At 45.3% G+C, this 12,690-nt stretch overlaps 1 protein-coding gene across 2 annotated transcripts in view; it reads right to left on the bottom strand.

Annotated features, from left to right (window-relative positions):
* The window catches only part of SPATA20 (spermatogenesis associated 20), a 2,234,575-nt gene that overhangs the window by 203,916 nt on the left and 2,017,969 nt on the right, over positions 1–12,690 (bottom strand). The window lies entirely within an intron of this gene.

The raw sequence follows: 12,690 nt of genomic DNA, 5'->3' as shown, positions 1-12,690 counted from the left end.
GTCCGGAAATCCCCATTTCCTTATCATGCTGAAGACTTGCGGATCCAGTTTCCACTCGTGGGGATCCATGAGGTTTCTGCTTAGTTCGTCTGCCAGAGTATTTATCTTTACTGGCAGGAATTGTGCCTGCAGATGTACTTGGTAAGTCAATGCTGTGTCCCACAAAGTCATGGCTAGTCTGCAAAGGAGATAGGAATGAGTGCCTCCCTGCTTGTTTATGTACTACATGACTGTGGTATTGTCCGTCTTTATCAGTAGTTGTCCCGGATGAAGTTGATCCTTGAAGGCTGTCAGGGCATTCTGAACAGTTAGCATCTCTTTTTGATTGATATGTAGATGCATTTGGCTTGTGGACCATGTGCCCTGAGTACATCTTCCTGCCATGTGGGCCCCCCAGGCATAATCTGATGCATCTGTTGTTAATGTCTGCCTGGCTGTGGGTAAAGTGAATGGCTGTCCCTTGTTGTAGTGACAGGCCTTTGCCCACCATCAAAACTCCTGTTGCAGGCAGGGAATGAGGGTAATTATTGTTTCCAGGCTGTGGCAATGTTGAGTCCAAACACTTTTTAGATACCATTGAAGTTTCCTCATATGCAGTCTTGCATATGGAATTAGCAGAATGCAGGATGCCATGAAGCCCAAAGCCTGCAGAATTTTTCTTGCAGATAACTGGGCCTTTGTTGCCAACAGTTTGAAATAAGTAGTCAGTTGCCTTTGTTTGTCTGGCGTGAGATAAGCCATCTGGGCAGTTGTATTTATGCTTGCACCCAGGAATATCATCTTTTGAGAGGGTACTAGTTTCGATTTCTTTTCGTTTACTGTGTACCCTAGACATGTTAGTAATCTTTTTACAAACTCCAGATGCTGTAGTAGAATGTCCTTGTTCTCTGCTTGAATGAGGCAGTCGTCCAAGTAAGGATATATTTGTATTCCTCTTTGTCTGCAGAATGCAATTACTGGAGCCAGGCATTTTGTGAAGACCCTGGGCGCAGTAGATAAGCCAAAGGGCAGTGCAGAGAATTGGTAGTGCACTGAGCCAGCTATGAATCTGAGGTATCTTCTGCATGATTGTCTGATTGGGACATGCAGGTATGCCTCTTTTAGGTCTAAAGTCACAAGCCAAGCCTTCTTACCCAACATGGGTAGAAACTGCTGCAGAGTCAACATTTTGAATTTTGGAATATCCAGATATGTGTTTAGAATAGATAGGTCCAGTATTGGTCTCCAGGCTTTGTCCTTTCTGGGCACCAAGAACAGTCCTGAGTAAAATCCTTGTCCCCGCTCTTGCTCTGGGTCTTGCTGAATGGCCCTCATGTCTATGATGGATGAAACTTGCTTTTGTGCCTCTGCCCATTGATTTTTTTTGGCAGGTCTGGCAAACCATGCGCCCTTGGCAGGGTATGAAAGCGAAACTTGCAGCCTTGTGACACTATGTTCAAGACCCATTTGTCCTGGGTTATTATGTGCCAATTTTGATGAAAAAGTGCTAGTTTTCCCCCTAAAGGTGCTGCCAGAAGATAAGTGCTTGGCGCAGGCAGGGGGAAGTCATGGGACTGCTTCCTGTATGGCTGTGATTTGTCTTCGCTGCTTTTGGAGGTAGACGCACCCCATTGTTTAGACCTGTATGTGCATTGGGGCTGGGATCTCCCTCTAGGGCATCTGGATCTTCACCTTTGTGGCCCTGTCTGACACTGGAAAGGACCAATTCTTTGTAGGCCAGTGTCTGCTAAATCTTGGAGGCTATACCTCTAAGAAATCCTTGATTGTTTGCATAGATTTTGCTTTGTCCTCCATTTTCTTCAATACCTCCTCTGCTTTAACACCAAACAAGGTATCATGCTGTAAAGGAGCATCTAATAATTTTGCTTTAACATGATCAGGCAGATTCTGTCCTTTTAACCAAGCATGCCTCCTAATGACAGAACCCGTAACAGAGGAGGAGGCCTCCAGAGAATCAAAACCACATTGCAAAGTATGCTTTCCAACTTGTTCAGCTGCATGCAATAAATCCTGCATTTCTTTGTTTTCTGCACATTCAGAATTTATCAACATTTTCTGTCTAAGCAGTGACATAATATATTGCTGATATTTAAGCATATGAAACGGAAATTTAAAGCCCTTATAGCCAAGTGTAAATCTTTTTTCCCCATCTGTCCACTGCCCTAGAATCCCTGTCAGAGGGGGTAGGATTTTTTGCAGTAGAAGCCTTGACCCCTTTGGGACCCTGAGATATAGTTTCTGGGTCAGCATCAGGGTTTTTAAAAAGAAATTTATGTGAATCAGGAACCCTGTAGTATCTGTCTGGCTTAACAAGAGCCGAAGGCAAGGAGTCAGGAGTCAGAGTGGACTCTGAAAAAACATCATCTACAATGTCTAACACAGGTGGAATAGCAAGGGGCCTGTGCTGAGGTAGTAAAAGGAAGTCTCTGAGCCTTTTCTTAGATTCTGAATAATCTTGGCTCTCCCAGTGGAAATACTCCCTCATGGTATGCAGAGTTTCCCTAAAATAATAATCCTCAGGAGGAGAGGCTGAAGGGATAGATTCTTCAGCATCAGAATCCTCATAGGGAGGAAGAGATGGAAACCTGATCTGAAGATTCATATTCTGTCTCTTGCCTAGGCCTCTTATCGGGTACAGGCACCTAGGAGGTGCAACATCCACCTGTGAGACAGTCGGATGTGGACACATGGCAGGTTGACAATTTAGCTGCAGTGGCAAATGCCTGTGGACAATTCCCTGTGAGAATTGAGGAATCCACTGCAGCCTAACCACAGGTGGCAGATACAAACCCCCACAGTGATACACTGTGCACACCCTTAGAAGCCACCATGTGCAACTGTCAGTGGAACATGTGGCTGGCATAGCATGCCACGTGGGCATGAAAGTGGTACCATGAAACCTGTGTGCTGTTGGCAAAGCCTTTATTAATGCAATATGCAACGTGGTGTGTGTAATGCTTGGTGCGTACTAAACCCAAATAGTATCACAACTTGTAGAAATGTGCCACAGCAAGGAGGAAATCCTGCACATCACTGTAGTCACACTTATGTTGTAAGATGTGCTTTGGGCGACGCTGCCTTACAACAATAGCCTTCCTACACGGTGTCACAGGCATCCCCCTCAAAAGAGATTCCCGTCGGGTATCTGTCAGGTTCTGCTCCTGCTGCAGAACAGACAGAAGGTCAGATAGCTGTACAGTAGGGCATCCCAGTAATACCTTCAGCTGACGATGCCATGCCTTCACCTAGTTGTTAAGACCATGGGAAGTCCATTTCTGAGACACACACATTCCAAAACTGCAAAGGGTACGACGATGGCATTCATGTCTGTGCTGAGCAGCGGGATGCATACTTGAGTGGTCGGCCTCGTACATAATGATGGTCTCAAAAAATGCCAACAGGCTCAGCACAGTCCGGTAAGGAAGCCACAATATCCAGAAATGCAGGGACAACATCATCCAATGGTAGGAATGCCAACGCAATTAGCTTGCAGATGGCAATTGAGAAAGCAGTGTCCGTGCCATAGAGGGCCACAAGGTGGTGAAGCTGGATCTGGCGCCAGATGATCTGTGCAAAATGGAATAGGCATCCCTTCAGAATACTCCTAGGGAATGCCTTACGGCTGGCACGAATTGCTGCCTTCTCAAAATCAGTCATAATATACTGTGGAGACATGGTGCATCCCTGTTCAGTGGCCATAACTGTCAGTACCTCCCACAAAGCAGTGTATGCAGACTCCGACTTCCGTGTCATGAGACAGTACACCAGGGGTACAAATCCTTGTTGAGGTGGGGGTGCCAATACATCCATGTAATGTATATAGCTGGCTTCATATATCAGCCCGTGTGGGGCAGGTGCCATCTCCAAGAATAATGTCGGACCTGCACAGATCGGTCAAATTTTGTTTTGTAGTAAGTAGTACCAAGGAATCTGTCCCATCCATATCTGACCTTCTATGGAGGATGAAGCTGCCACTACAGAGTGGATACTGGCTGACATCAATATCCGCAAGTGTTGCTGGAGGTATAGCCATGGATGCCCGTGCCCTCTGCTGTACCCTGGTCATGCTTCGACGAAGGGATGCACGACAAGGCATCTCCTGTAGTACGTTGTCATCCGCTGTGCCTAGGACACTCTGCATTACAAAGCTTGGCAGTTTCATTACCGGTTACTGCCTGCTGCCGCAGTTCTGCTCACAGTGTAGCCACCTGGGCCATTGTTGCATCTGGGCCGTGCTGGTGTGGCAGTGATTTCAGCAGTTCTTCCCCCTCTTCCTGGTGAACAGTGATGGCATGTCCTCTGCATACCTTTAATCTCCACTCGATACATGCCCAGTACCGTTTTGATGGTGCTTCATGCTCCAAATGGTAGAGGTACCCCTCAACCACCAGCATTGGTTTGCCACGTTGGCTGGGCAGTGCTGTATCTGTTGCCAAGCAGACCGGGGCTATACAGATACATATATTCCAGCATGGTAGCAGCACTTGTTGATGGCCTCTCAGTATCCATCACAGCCAGTCTAGCTGGGAACAGGATGTACAACCAGCCTTGGAGCAACTCCCTTCCATACGGTAGGTTACTCGCTGTACAACACCTTGTCTTGTACCCTAAGTAGCACTGCCTGCCACAGTGGCCCTGTACAGCTTTTTGCACTCCATCCTTCTCTGACTGCCTCTCTGCTACGGTTTAAATATCTGCAGTTAACACAGCCCTGGAGTTGTCATATGCTTGTAATCTGGTAGGTGTCTACAAAGCCTAATTGCAGCACAGGTTCTAAGTGTACTGCACCGGCCCCCTTTAACTCCCAGTTGTTGCTGCTGCCCAATCAGGGTGTTGGGCCCAGTCTCAGTTTCATTGGCAGAAGTTACATAGGGAGGTATCTCTGTGTTGCACCCTTGTCTGCCTACATTGGAGTGCGTACTTGTGTACACTCCAATTGCAGTGACAAATTGACAGGTTTGGTTACACCTGCAATACATACACTACTGTGGAGTGGGAGATGGGTTAATGCTACTGTGTATATCTCCTGCTACTGGGTTAGAAGTCCATGCTTGCCCAGGTTGGCATGATCCCACCTGACACTGCACTTGGGGCTCTGCCAGGACAGGTACTGTCTGTTGCAGGCATGTCTCTAATTTGGGTTGGTCCTATACTAAAGCCCTCCTGCTGTGACATGCTTCCTCATATTACACAAACAGGTCTTGCATTAACTTGTACTGTGTGTGGGGTATTGAGTCTGATACTAAAGTGTCTGTTCCTTTAAAGCTACAGCCTGACACATGAGTTGTTATTCTATTCCGCATTGCTCAGGGTTAGCTGTGCTGTGTTTTACTGTTCGTACTATGGATTTTACTTCCTGTTTCTCGGGGAACGTTTGCTCTGCTTGTGTGGACAACAGGGGCTGTAAAGGCAAGTACTTCTTTTATTTGTGTGTTTGGTTCACTTGTGTAGCACTACCGATGTGCCGTTTGTCTGCTCAAGCAGTTTCTCTTTGCTGGCCGTGTACATTTTCAGTTGACAGCCTGCGTTTTTGCTTTAGGGGCCATCTGCATTTGTAGGTTTTCCTACCGCCGTAGATTACCATGGCATATCTCTCTTTCAGCTGCAACACTCTAGGGTCTAGCGGTGCTGCGGCCTTCCAGTTTCGGCGATGTAGCTCGCGGGCATTTGTCTCGCGATCTACACGCCGGAATCCCCTCTTATCAGGAGGGATACCTGATCAAAGTAATTAGGTCTTTGGCCATTTTGAGCATCTGTTTTTAGGCACGGAGGCCTGTCCATGGGGCTGTTGTACTTGTTTCTTTGTCTTTAAAGTTGCTTTAATCTTTGCCTTTGAAGTTGAAGTCATTTTTACATATAATTGTGTAGGCCTGAAAACACCCTCAGAAGCCGATGCCTGCTCAGCGGCTCCGGACCCATCCGAGGGAATAGTTTCCGAGGTTCCAATACCTTGAGTTTCCAGTGGCCTAGTCGGCTCCACGTGGGAGTCGGTAGCGGACTGCGGCTCTAAAGTAGCGGGTGTCAGGGGCTGCGAAAGCGCCTCACTGAGAACCGGCGACTGGCTTAGAAGAAGCCTCGTTGTCAGTTTTGGACCTCGGATGCTTGTCATTTTCTTTTTCTTTGCATTTCTTATGAATTGCGGTAGTCGGATGGCTATCCGACATCATTGTGTAATTAAATCTTCTGCCAAAATAGTGAAATACAAAATCGTACCAACGCTTAATAGTGCGTTGGTTAAATCTAGCACAGAACCGACAATTAGTAATGCCGTGGTCAGGGCCTAGGCAAGGAATATAGTAGGAATGAAAGTCCTTATGAGGTATTTGCTTCCCACAAGAAATACAATTATTAACTTTTTCTGACATCGGTCTGGAGCAAGAAAAAAGTTGCCCCAACGGGGTACTTAGCTTTTAATGAAGACTTCGGATCTGAAATTCGAACACGAAAATCTCAGGAGTTGGCCGACTGGCACTTGCGAACTGCTTTTGCTTCGGGCACCGTGCGGCAAGAAAGACTGAAGAAAATGGCGTCGGCTGCATCTTTTATACCCCTGGCGCAGTGATGTCAGGGAGGAGGCGACAGCATCAGACGCCGGACCTAGACTTTGGAATTTAGGCCGACTGCGGGTAGCCTGCCAGCAGGATAATCCAATTGTAATGACTCCAACAGTGAAACACGATGAACATCTGCATGTGCTGGATATTAAATTGCACAGCATATCTGTTACTGCTGAGGTGGGGGGCGAACATAGTAGTCATCACCAGGTACCCCTCATTTGAGCCAGCATCCCCATTAACTGTGCATGAGGACAGTTATTTTGTGGTGGAGGTTCCAGTTGTTATTCATATATATAAATGTGGACACATTTATCCATCTACCTATATACCTCTGATGTCATATGATGTATGTACGAGTCATACATTTATATCTACCTGTGTATCTCTCTACATTTACAGATCTATAACTGTCCATATGCCCATGCATGATTGGCTCACAATATTGGCCTGTCCCACATTCGTCTGGCCAATTGACATGGATGATGTCAGGCATGTGGTCAGTCAGGAATGCCAATACATTACAGTTTCAGAAATCATGTTGTTCAGATTATGTGTATTACAACAAATCACTGTTTAACTAGCAACATTTTACATGTATATGTACAATATTTCACATTTATCCCAATTTGTACCCACATTTGTCACACTGTGTCCAGAATGTTTGCAAAAAGAGGTTGAGTGTTATGATACTAGTACAATTCCCCTTATGCAGACTGACTGTGCTGAATGATATGACTAGGAATACATGGGATTTATGTATATCCGACATGGTGTAGTGTTAATTCACTATGATTGTGGTATGCAGGGTCCTGGGTTTGGGCCGTGCAGTGGCTGTTAATTATGTTGCAGGGTTGAACAAGGGTGGTGGGATACAGGGTGATTAAGGCACTTGTAAGCAGTTGTAATTGTGTTTGCGCGATGGTAAGCATTGCCAACTACAGGTAACATCCAGTTACACCAGGTTAGCCTCGAAATTGCTTACTTTGTGTAAGCAGTGCTTACCGTCACACAAACACAAACCTCCAGTTACATATGCCTACAGATAGTTTGTGTCAGATTTGCTTAGCCTGTAAACATAAACTCACTTACTAGTGCTGACATATGCTTACTACAGCTTATTGTTGTTTAACCTAACTACTGCTTTATGCATTATGATATTGAGATCTCACATGTGCATTTCCTGCAGTACTCCAGTTTATATATATATATATATATATATATATATATATATATCTGTTATTTCGTGACTGCAGTACTCCATTTCATATATAAATGTTATTCCGTGGGTTATGCAACATACATATTACCCATAACATGGTTTGCCATGGGAAATGGTATGTCTCTGTACCTTCCCTGTGTCCCCCCATCCTTTCTCACTGACATCCACGGGCCGGTCCCATTAGAACAGGTTCATCCAACCCTGGCACGCCACGGTCCATAATGTCATACTCATCATTCCCTTCCCCCCCATTCCTCCTCCACATCAATCATCCTTCTTACAGGTCCCAGCCGAATCTAACCACACCACTACACATTGCCCACTCTCTACTTCTCGGGACCCTTCGTGTATGTTGTCCCAACCCATTGATCTTCAGGCTTCCCACACATTTAGTCCACGAACATAAGTTACCATCTTTGCTTACCTTTGAAGCATGGTATGTTACCCCGAAGACTCTTTTTAGCAGTATTTTTGGGGTCGTTCCCACCAGGGTTGGCCATGCGTTTATGAGTAGACTTAGCAGGTTGACACTTTCTCCTACTGGTAGCATCCTGCCAGTAGTCTGGGAGCCAGTGCTGTGCTACGCTTAGCCATGTGTATTATTTGATTTGCATGATATTTGCCTTTTGGCATTGATTTCCCCTTCACCATTTGCTATATATGTGCCATGTGTCCTTGAGACATGTGTACATACACTGTATGGGGTCCTGAGAACTTCTACACTTAATTACAATAACACCTCACATCTGGACTTACTGCAGTACTCCAGTTCACATATGTATGTTCTGTAGTCAGTTATGGCACATATGACTGTATACTGATGCCTTTCACAGGTTCAGTTTGGTTATACTATGGTGAGGACATGTTTACTACTACCTCATTCTCCTGTACTTCTGTTATGGCTTGGTGGATAGCTACTGGGACTATGGTGTATAGGTTCCTGGGTTCGTGACCTGCATGGTTGTTTATTTTGTTGCTGGGCTGACAAAGGCCCGTTGGATACAGAGTGATTAAGGCACTTTAAAGCAGTTGTAAGGCCTTAAGCCCACTTACTAGTGCGTACATATGCTTACTATTGCTTATTTGTGCTTACACCTGCTTACTAGTGCCTTACTCCGTCTGACACTGATACGTCACGTGCATTTCTTGTGGTACTCCAGTTCATATATATAAGCTATTTAGTGGGTTTTACAACAAAAATATTGGTTATAACGTGCTTTGCCATGTAAAACAGACTGTGCTACAGTGGGACTCAAACCGGGAATGCCTGCTCATTAGTCGGATGTTCTACCCACTACCCTATTGCTGTTCTGCTTCATTTGCATATTTCTACAGTAATGTAACACCCATGTTTCCTTCTCCTGGCCCCCGAGCTCCATGTACACAGTATCCATCCATTCTCCAGTTACTAGCCCAGCCATACCACACCTCCACACATTTCCCTCTCTGCAAGTGTCAGTACTCCTCCATTATACTGTCTCGATCCAAGCTTCTACAGGTTCTTCATCCGTTTAGTCGACGTATGTATGAGCCTTCCAATGATCCTCCTCCGATACTGGTGGAACCACCTATGTGACTCACAATTTTTGGTTCGTCCCGCCAGAGACGGATCTGTTGTGTCAAGAGTAGATTTAGCTGATCTGCACTGTTTCTCCTACTGGTAGCATCCTGCCAGGGGTTTGAGAAGCAGCGGTTTGCTCACACACCAGGCCAGCCTCATCTCCCGGTTCTACGGAACAGACGCCCCAAGTGTGACATTCTGTGCATGAAGCATGCCCACACGCTCCCATGGCGTGCACCGTTTTTCATTATTCTCTTCAGTATTATGCAAGACTACTGTTCTCACAGTATGAGTGGACAGGCACTGTTCTTTGATACACATAGACTACTCAGAATACTGTGATTGAGCAATGTACACATGTTTGCTGGTATTAATCTACATACTTACATACATTTCCTATACTGTTGAATGACTGTGCTGAATGATATGTTTGTGATAGCAGCTGAATGTGCATCTGCCATGGCCTAGTGGTAACTCCCTTAGACTACAGTGTGCAGGGTCAGGGGTTTGCAACCTGGGAGTGCAGATTATTTTGTTAATGGGCATGGCGAGAGCTGTTGGCTACAGAGTGACTAAGGCACTGTAGAGCAATTGTAGGCGGGTATGCGCTGGTTTGTGCAAGGCTCAGCATTGCTAACCTCCAGTTACGGTGCCTTACACTGAGTTGGCTTATGCATTGCTTAACCAGTGTGGGCATTGCTTACTGCCGCCCAAACAGGCTTAAACCCGCTTGCTCCCACATACCCCCACGCTACTTCATGTATTTAGTTCACATTTGTTGACTTGGACAATCCGACTGGATGCTTGTCCATTTTCAGCGGTGGCCCGGGGAGTGGAGCTCCACAGTAAACCCCAGCTACACATTACAAGTTATACTGAGGTGTTCACATTCATAGAGAGTAACAGACTTAACACAGCTATGTACCATATTCTTCATGCTTCATTTACATTAACATGTTGGTATTATACATGCTTAGGTCAGGTTTACATGTCGGGTATGACTGTTGATAAAGGTCAGTTTAAGGTGAAGTTGGATTCCAGTTTAACAGTTCTGGATAGGTTATACTCGGGTATTCGGGTTAGGTTTAGTTATTCCATACCTGGATAGGTTACCCTCAGGTATTCGGGTTAGGTTTAGTTATTCCATACCTGGATAGGTTACACTCAGGTATTCAGGTTAGGTTTAGTTATTCCATACCTGGATAGGTTACACGTAGGTATTCGGGTTAGGTTTAGTTATTCCATACCTGGATAGGGTACACTCAGGTATTCGGGTTAGGTTTAGATATTCCATACCTGTGTGGTAGAGTAGAGGAGAATAGTGAAGGGATAGGTTACACGTAGGTATTCGGGTTAGGTTTAGTTATTCCATACCTGTGTGGTAGAGTAGAAGAGAATAGTGAAGGGGTAGGTAGGTAGGTAGTGGGGAGACATTGTAACAGTATAATTGGCTGTTGGAATAATTGGTAGGGGAGCAACAGGGAAGGTTTGAAGGATGTTGGGATTTGTAAGTGAGGCAGGACAAGAGGTGTCGGTTTCACTAGCTGTTGTAGGGGTATACAGAGTGTAAGTTGGGGGGGGATTTCACCAGGTGTTGAGCATGTGCTGACCCAAGTGTGCTTGAGGTGTTCCTTCATGTGTTATTTACATCTGTCCTGTGGGACAGCTGAGGTAATACATGTGGGTAGGGGGTTCCAGATTCTGCCAACATAGTTGGGGAAGAGGGTGTCACCTACTCTTAACTGCAAACATTAACAGTTTAACAGTAATGAAAAAGGGGTTGATAGGTAAGTGTTGTTAATGGGGCACAAAGAGGGACAGATAGTAGGGGAAATATCCAGGGATGTGCAGAAAGGCTGAAGGGAAGGTCCACAGCTGGCCATTTCGTCTACAGCAACAGCTGTGCATATACACACTGCATTTGGAGGTAGGTTTGGACACACACACCCCTGGGTGGGGGTAAGGACAAAAATAATAACTTTTGATGCCAATTAGATCGGCTTACATGCCTACAGTGAGGTGTTGCGATCATGTGTTCTTTGGTGTTATTTAGTGGGATATGCAACAACACATCTGGTTATACCATACTTTGCCATGTAAAATAGACTGTGCTGCAGTGGGACTCCCACCAGGAGTGGCTGCTCATTAGGTGGCAGCTCTGCCCAATGCACACTATTGCTTACATCCCCGAGGCGGTCCGAATAGAACCGCTCCAGCCAACACCTGCATGCCTCGGCCCATAATTTCATACCCATAGTCCCCCCCCCGCATCTCCTCTACAGCACTCATCCTTACTCTGTGTACAGGTCTAACCACACCACTACAAACTTCTCTCTCTCCACTTCTCTGGACCCATCTCGTACGTTGTCTCGACCCATGGATCATCAGGCTTTCCCACCCTTGTAGTCTGAGTACAAACACGCCCTGCCTTGAAAAGTCATTGCACGGACGGAACTCCAATCACAAGAAAATTTGTGAGGTGTCCCGCAAGGGACATTCCTGTCTCTGCTTCAAGATTAGACTTAGCGGGTCCACAGTGTTCCCTCCACTGGTTGTATCCTGCCTATGGTTTGGGAAGCAGTGGATTGTTTACATTGTTTGTGTGTTTGTATGTTTACCCTGTCTGGCTGGGGGGGGGGGGGGTAATGGTACGTGTTACACGTATGTTGATTGGGCCCCTCACCCCCATTGGCACGACCTGTGATCATATGTCATTCTTATGTGCTGTATCATATCATAGATATATATCTGTGTATACACACACACACACACACACACATATATATATATATATATATATATATATATATATATATATATATCTATATATTGCTGTATATACATCTAAAGACATGTGGATGTATAGTTGTCCGCATATGTATATATCTATATGTGGGTATGTATATATATATATATGTATACATATGTACTACAGTGAGGGAGAGGTATATATCGATTTAGTTATGGGTGTATATATATATATATATATATATATATATATATATATATATTTATACGCACACACACACACACACGCATATCTACATATTTAGCTACATGTCCCGTAATGTAGACTGGTATTGCTGGATACTATGTTTCGTGTACATACCAGCCAACCTTGTGTGCCACATATGCTCTGTGATACCTACAAATAAAACAGTTACTGTAAACAAAGTCACACGTACAATCTATTGTTGGTACCATGGAAACATTCGTCCCATGCGGGACAACCTAAAAATTGGGCATTCAACGTTCATCGAAAAACAGGGCTGCAAAGGTATCCATGGCTATGTGCATGGACAACAGCGTGTGGCAGACCTAGGACACTTGGGTCGGGACAACATACTGGATTG

This window comes from Protopterus annectens, chromosome 11.part0 (genome assembly GCF_019279795.1).
Source record: "Protopterus annectens isolate FY-2018-M chromosome 11.part0, PAN1.0, whole genome shotgun sequence".
Lineage (NCBI taxonomy): Eukaryota > Metazoa > Chordata > Ceratodontiformes > Protopteridae > Protopterus > Protopterus annectens.
The sequence above is the reverse complement of the archived record's forward strand: the minus strand, read 5'-3'. Positions and strand labels throughout refer to the sequence as shown.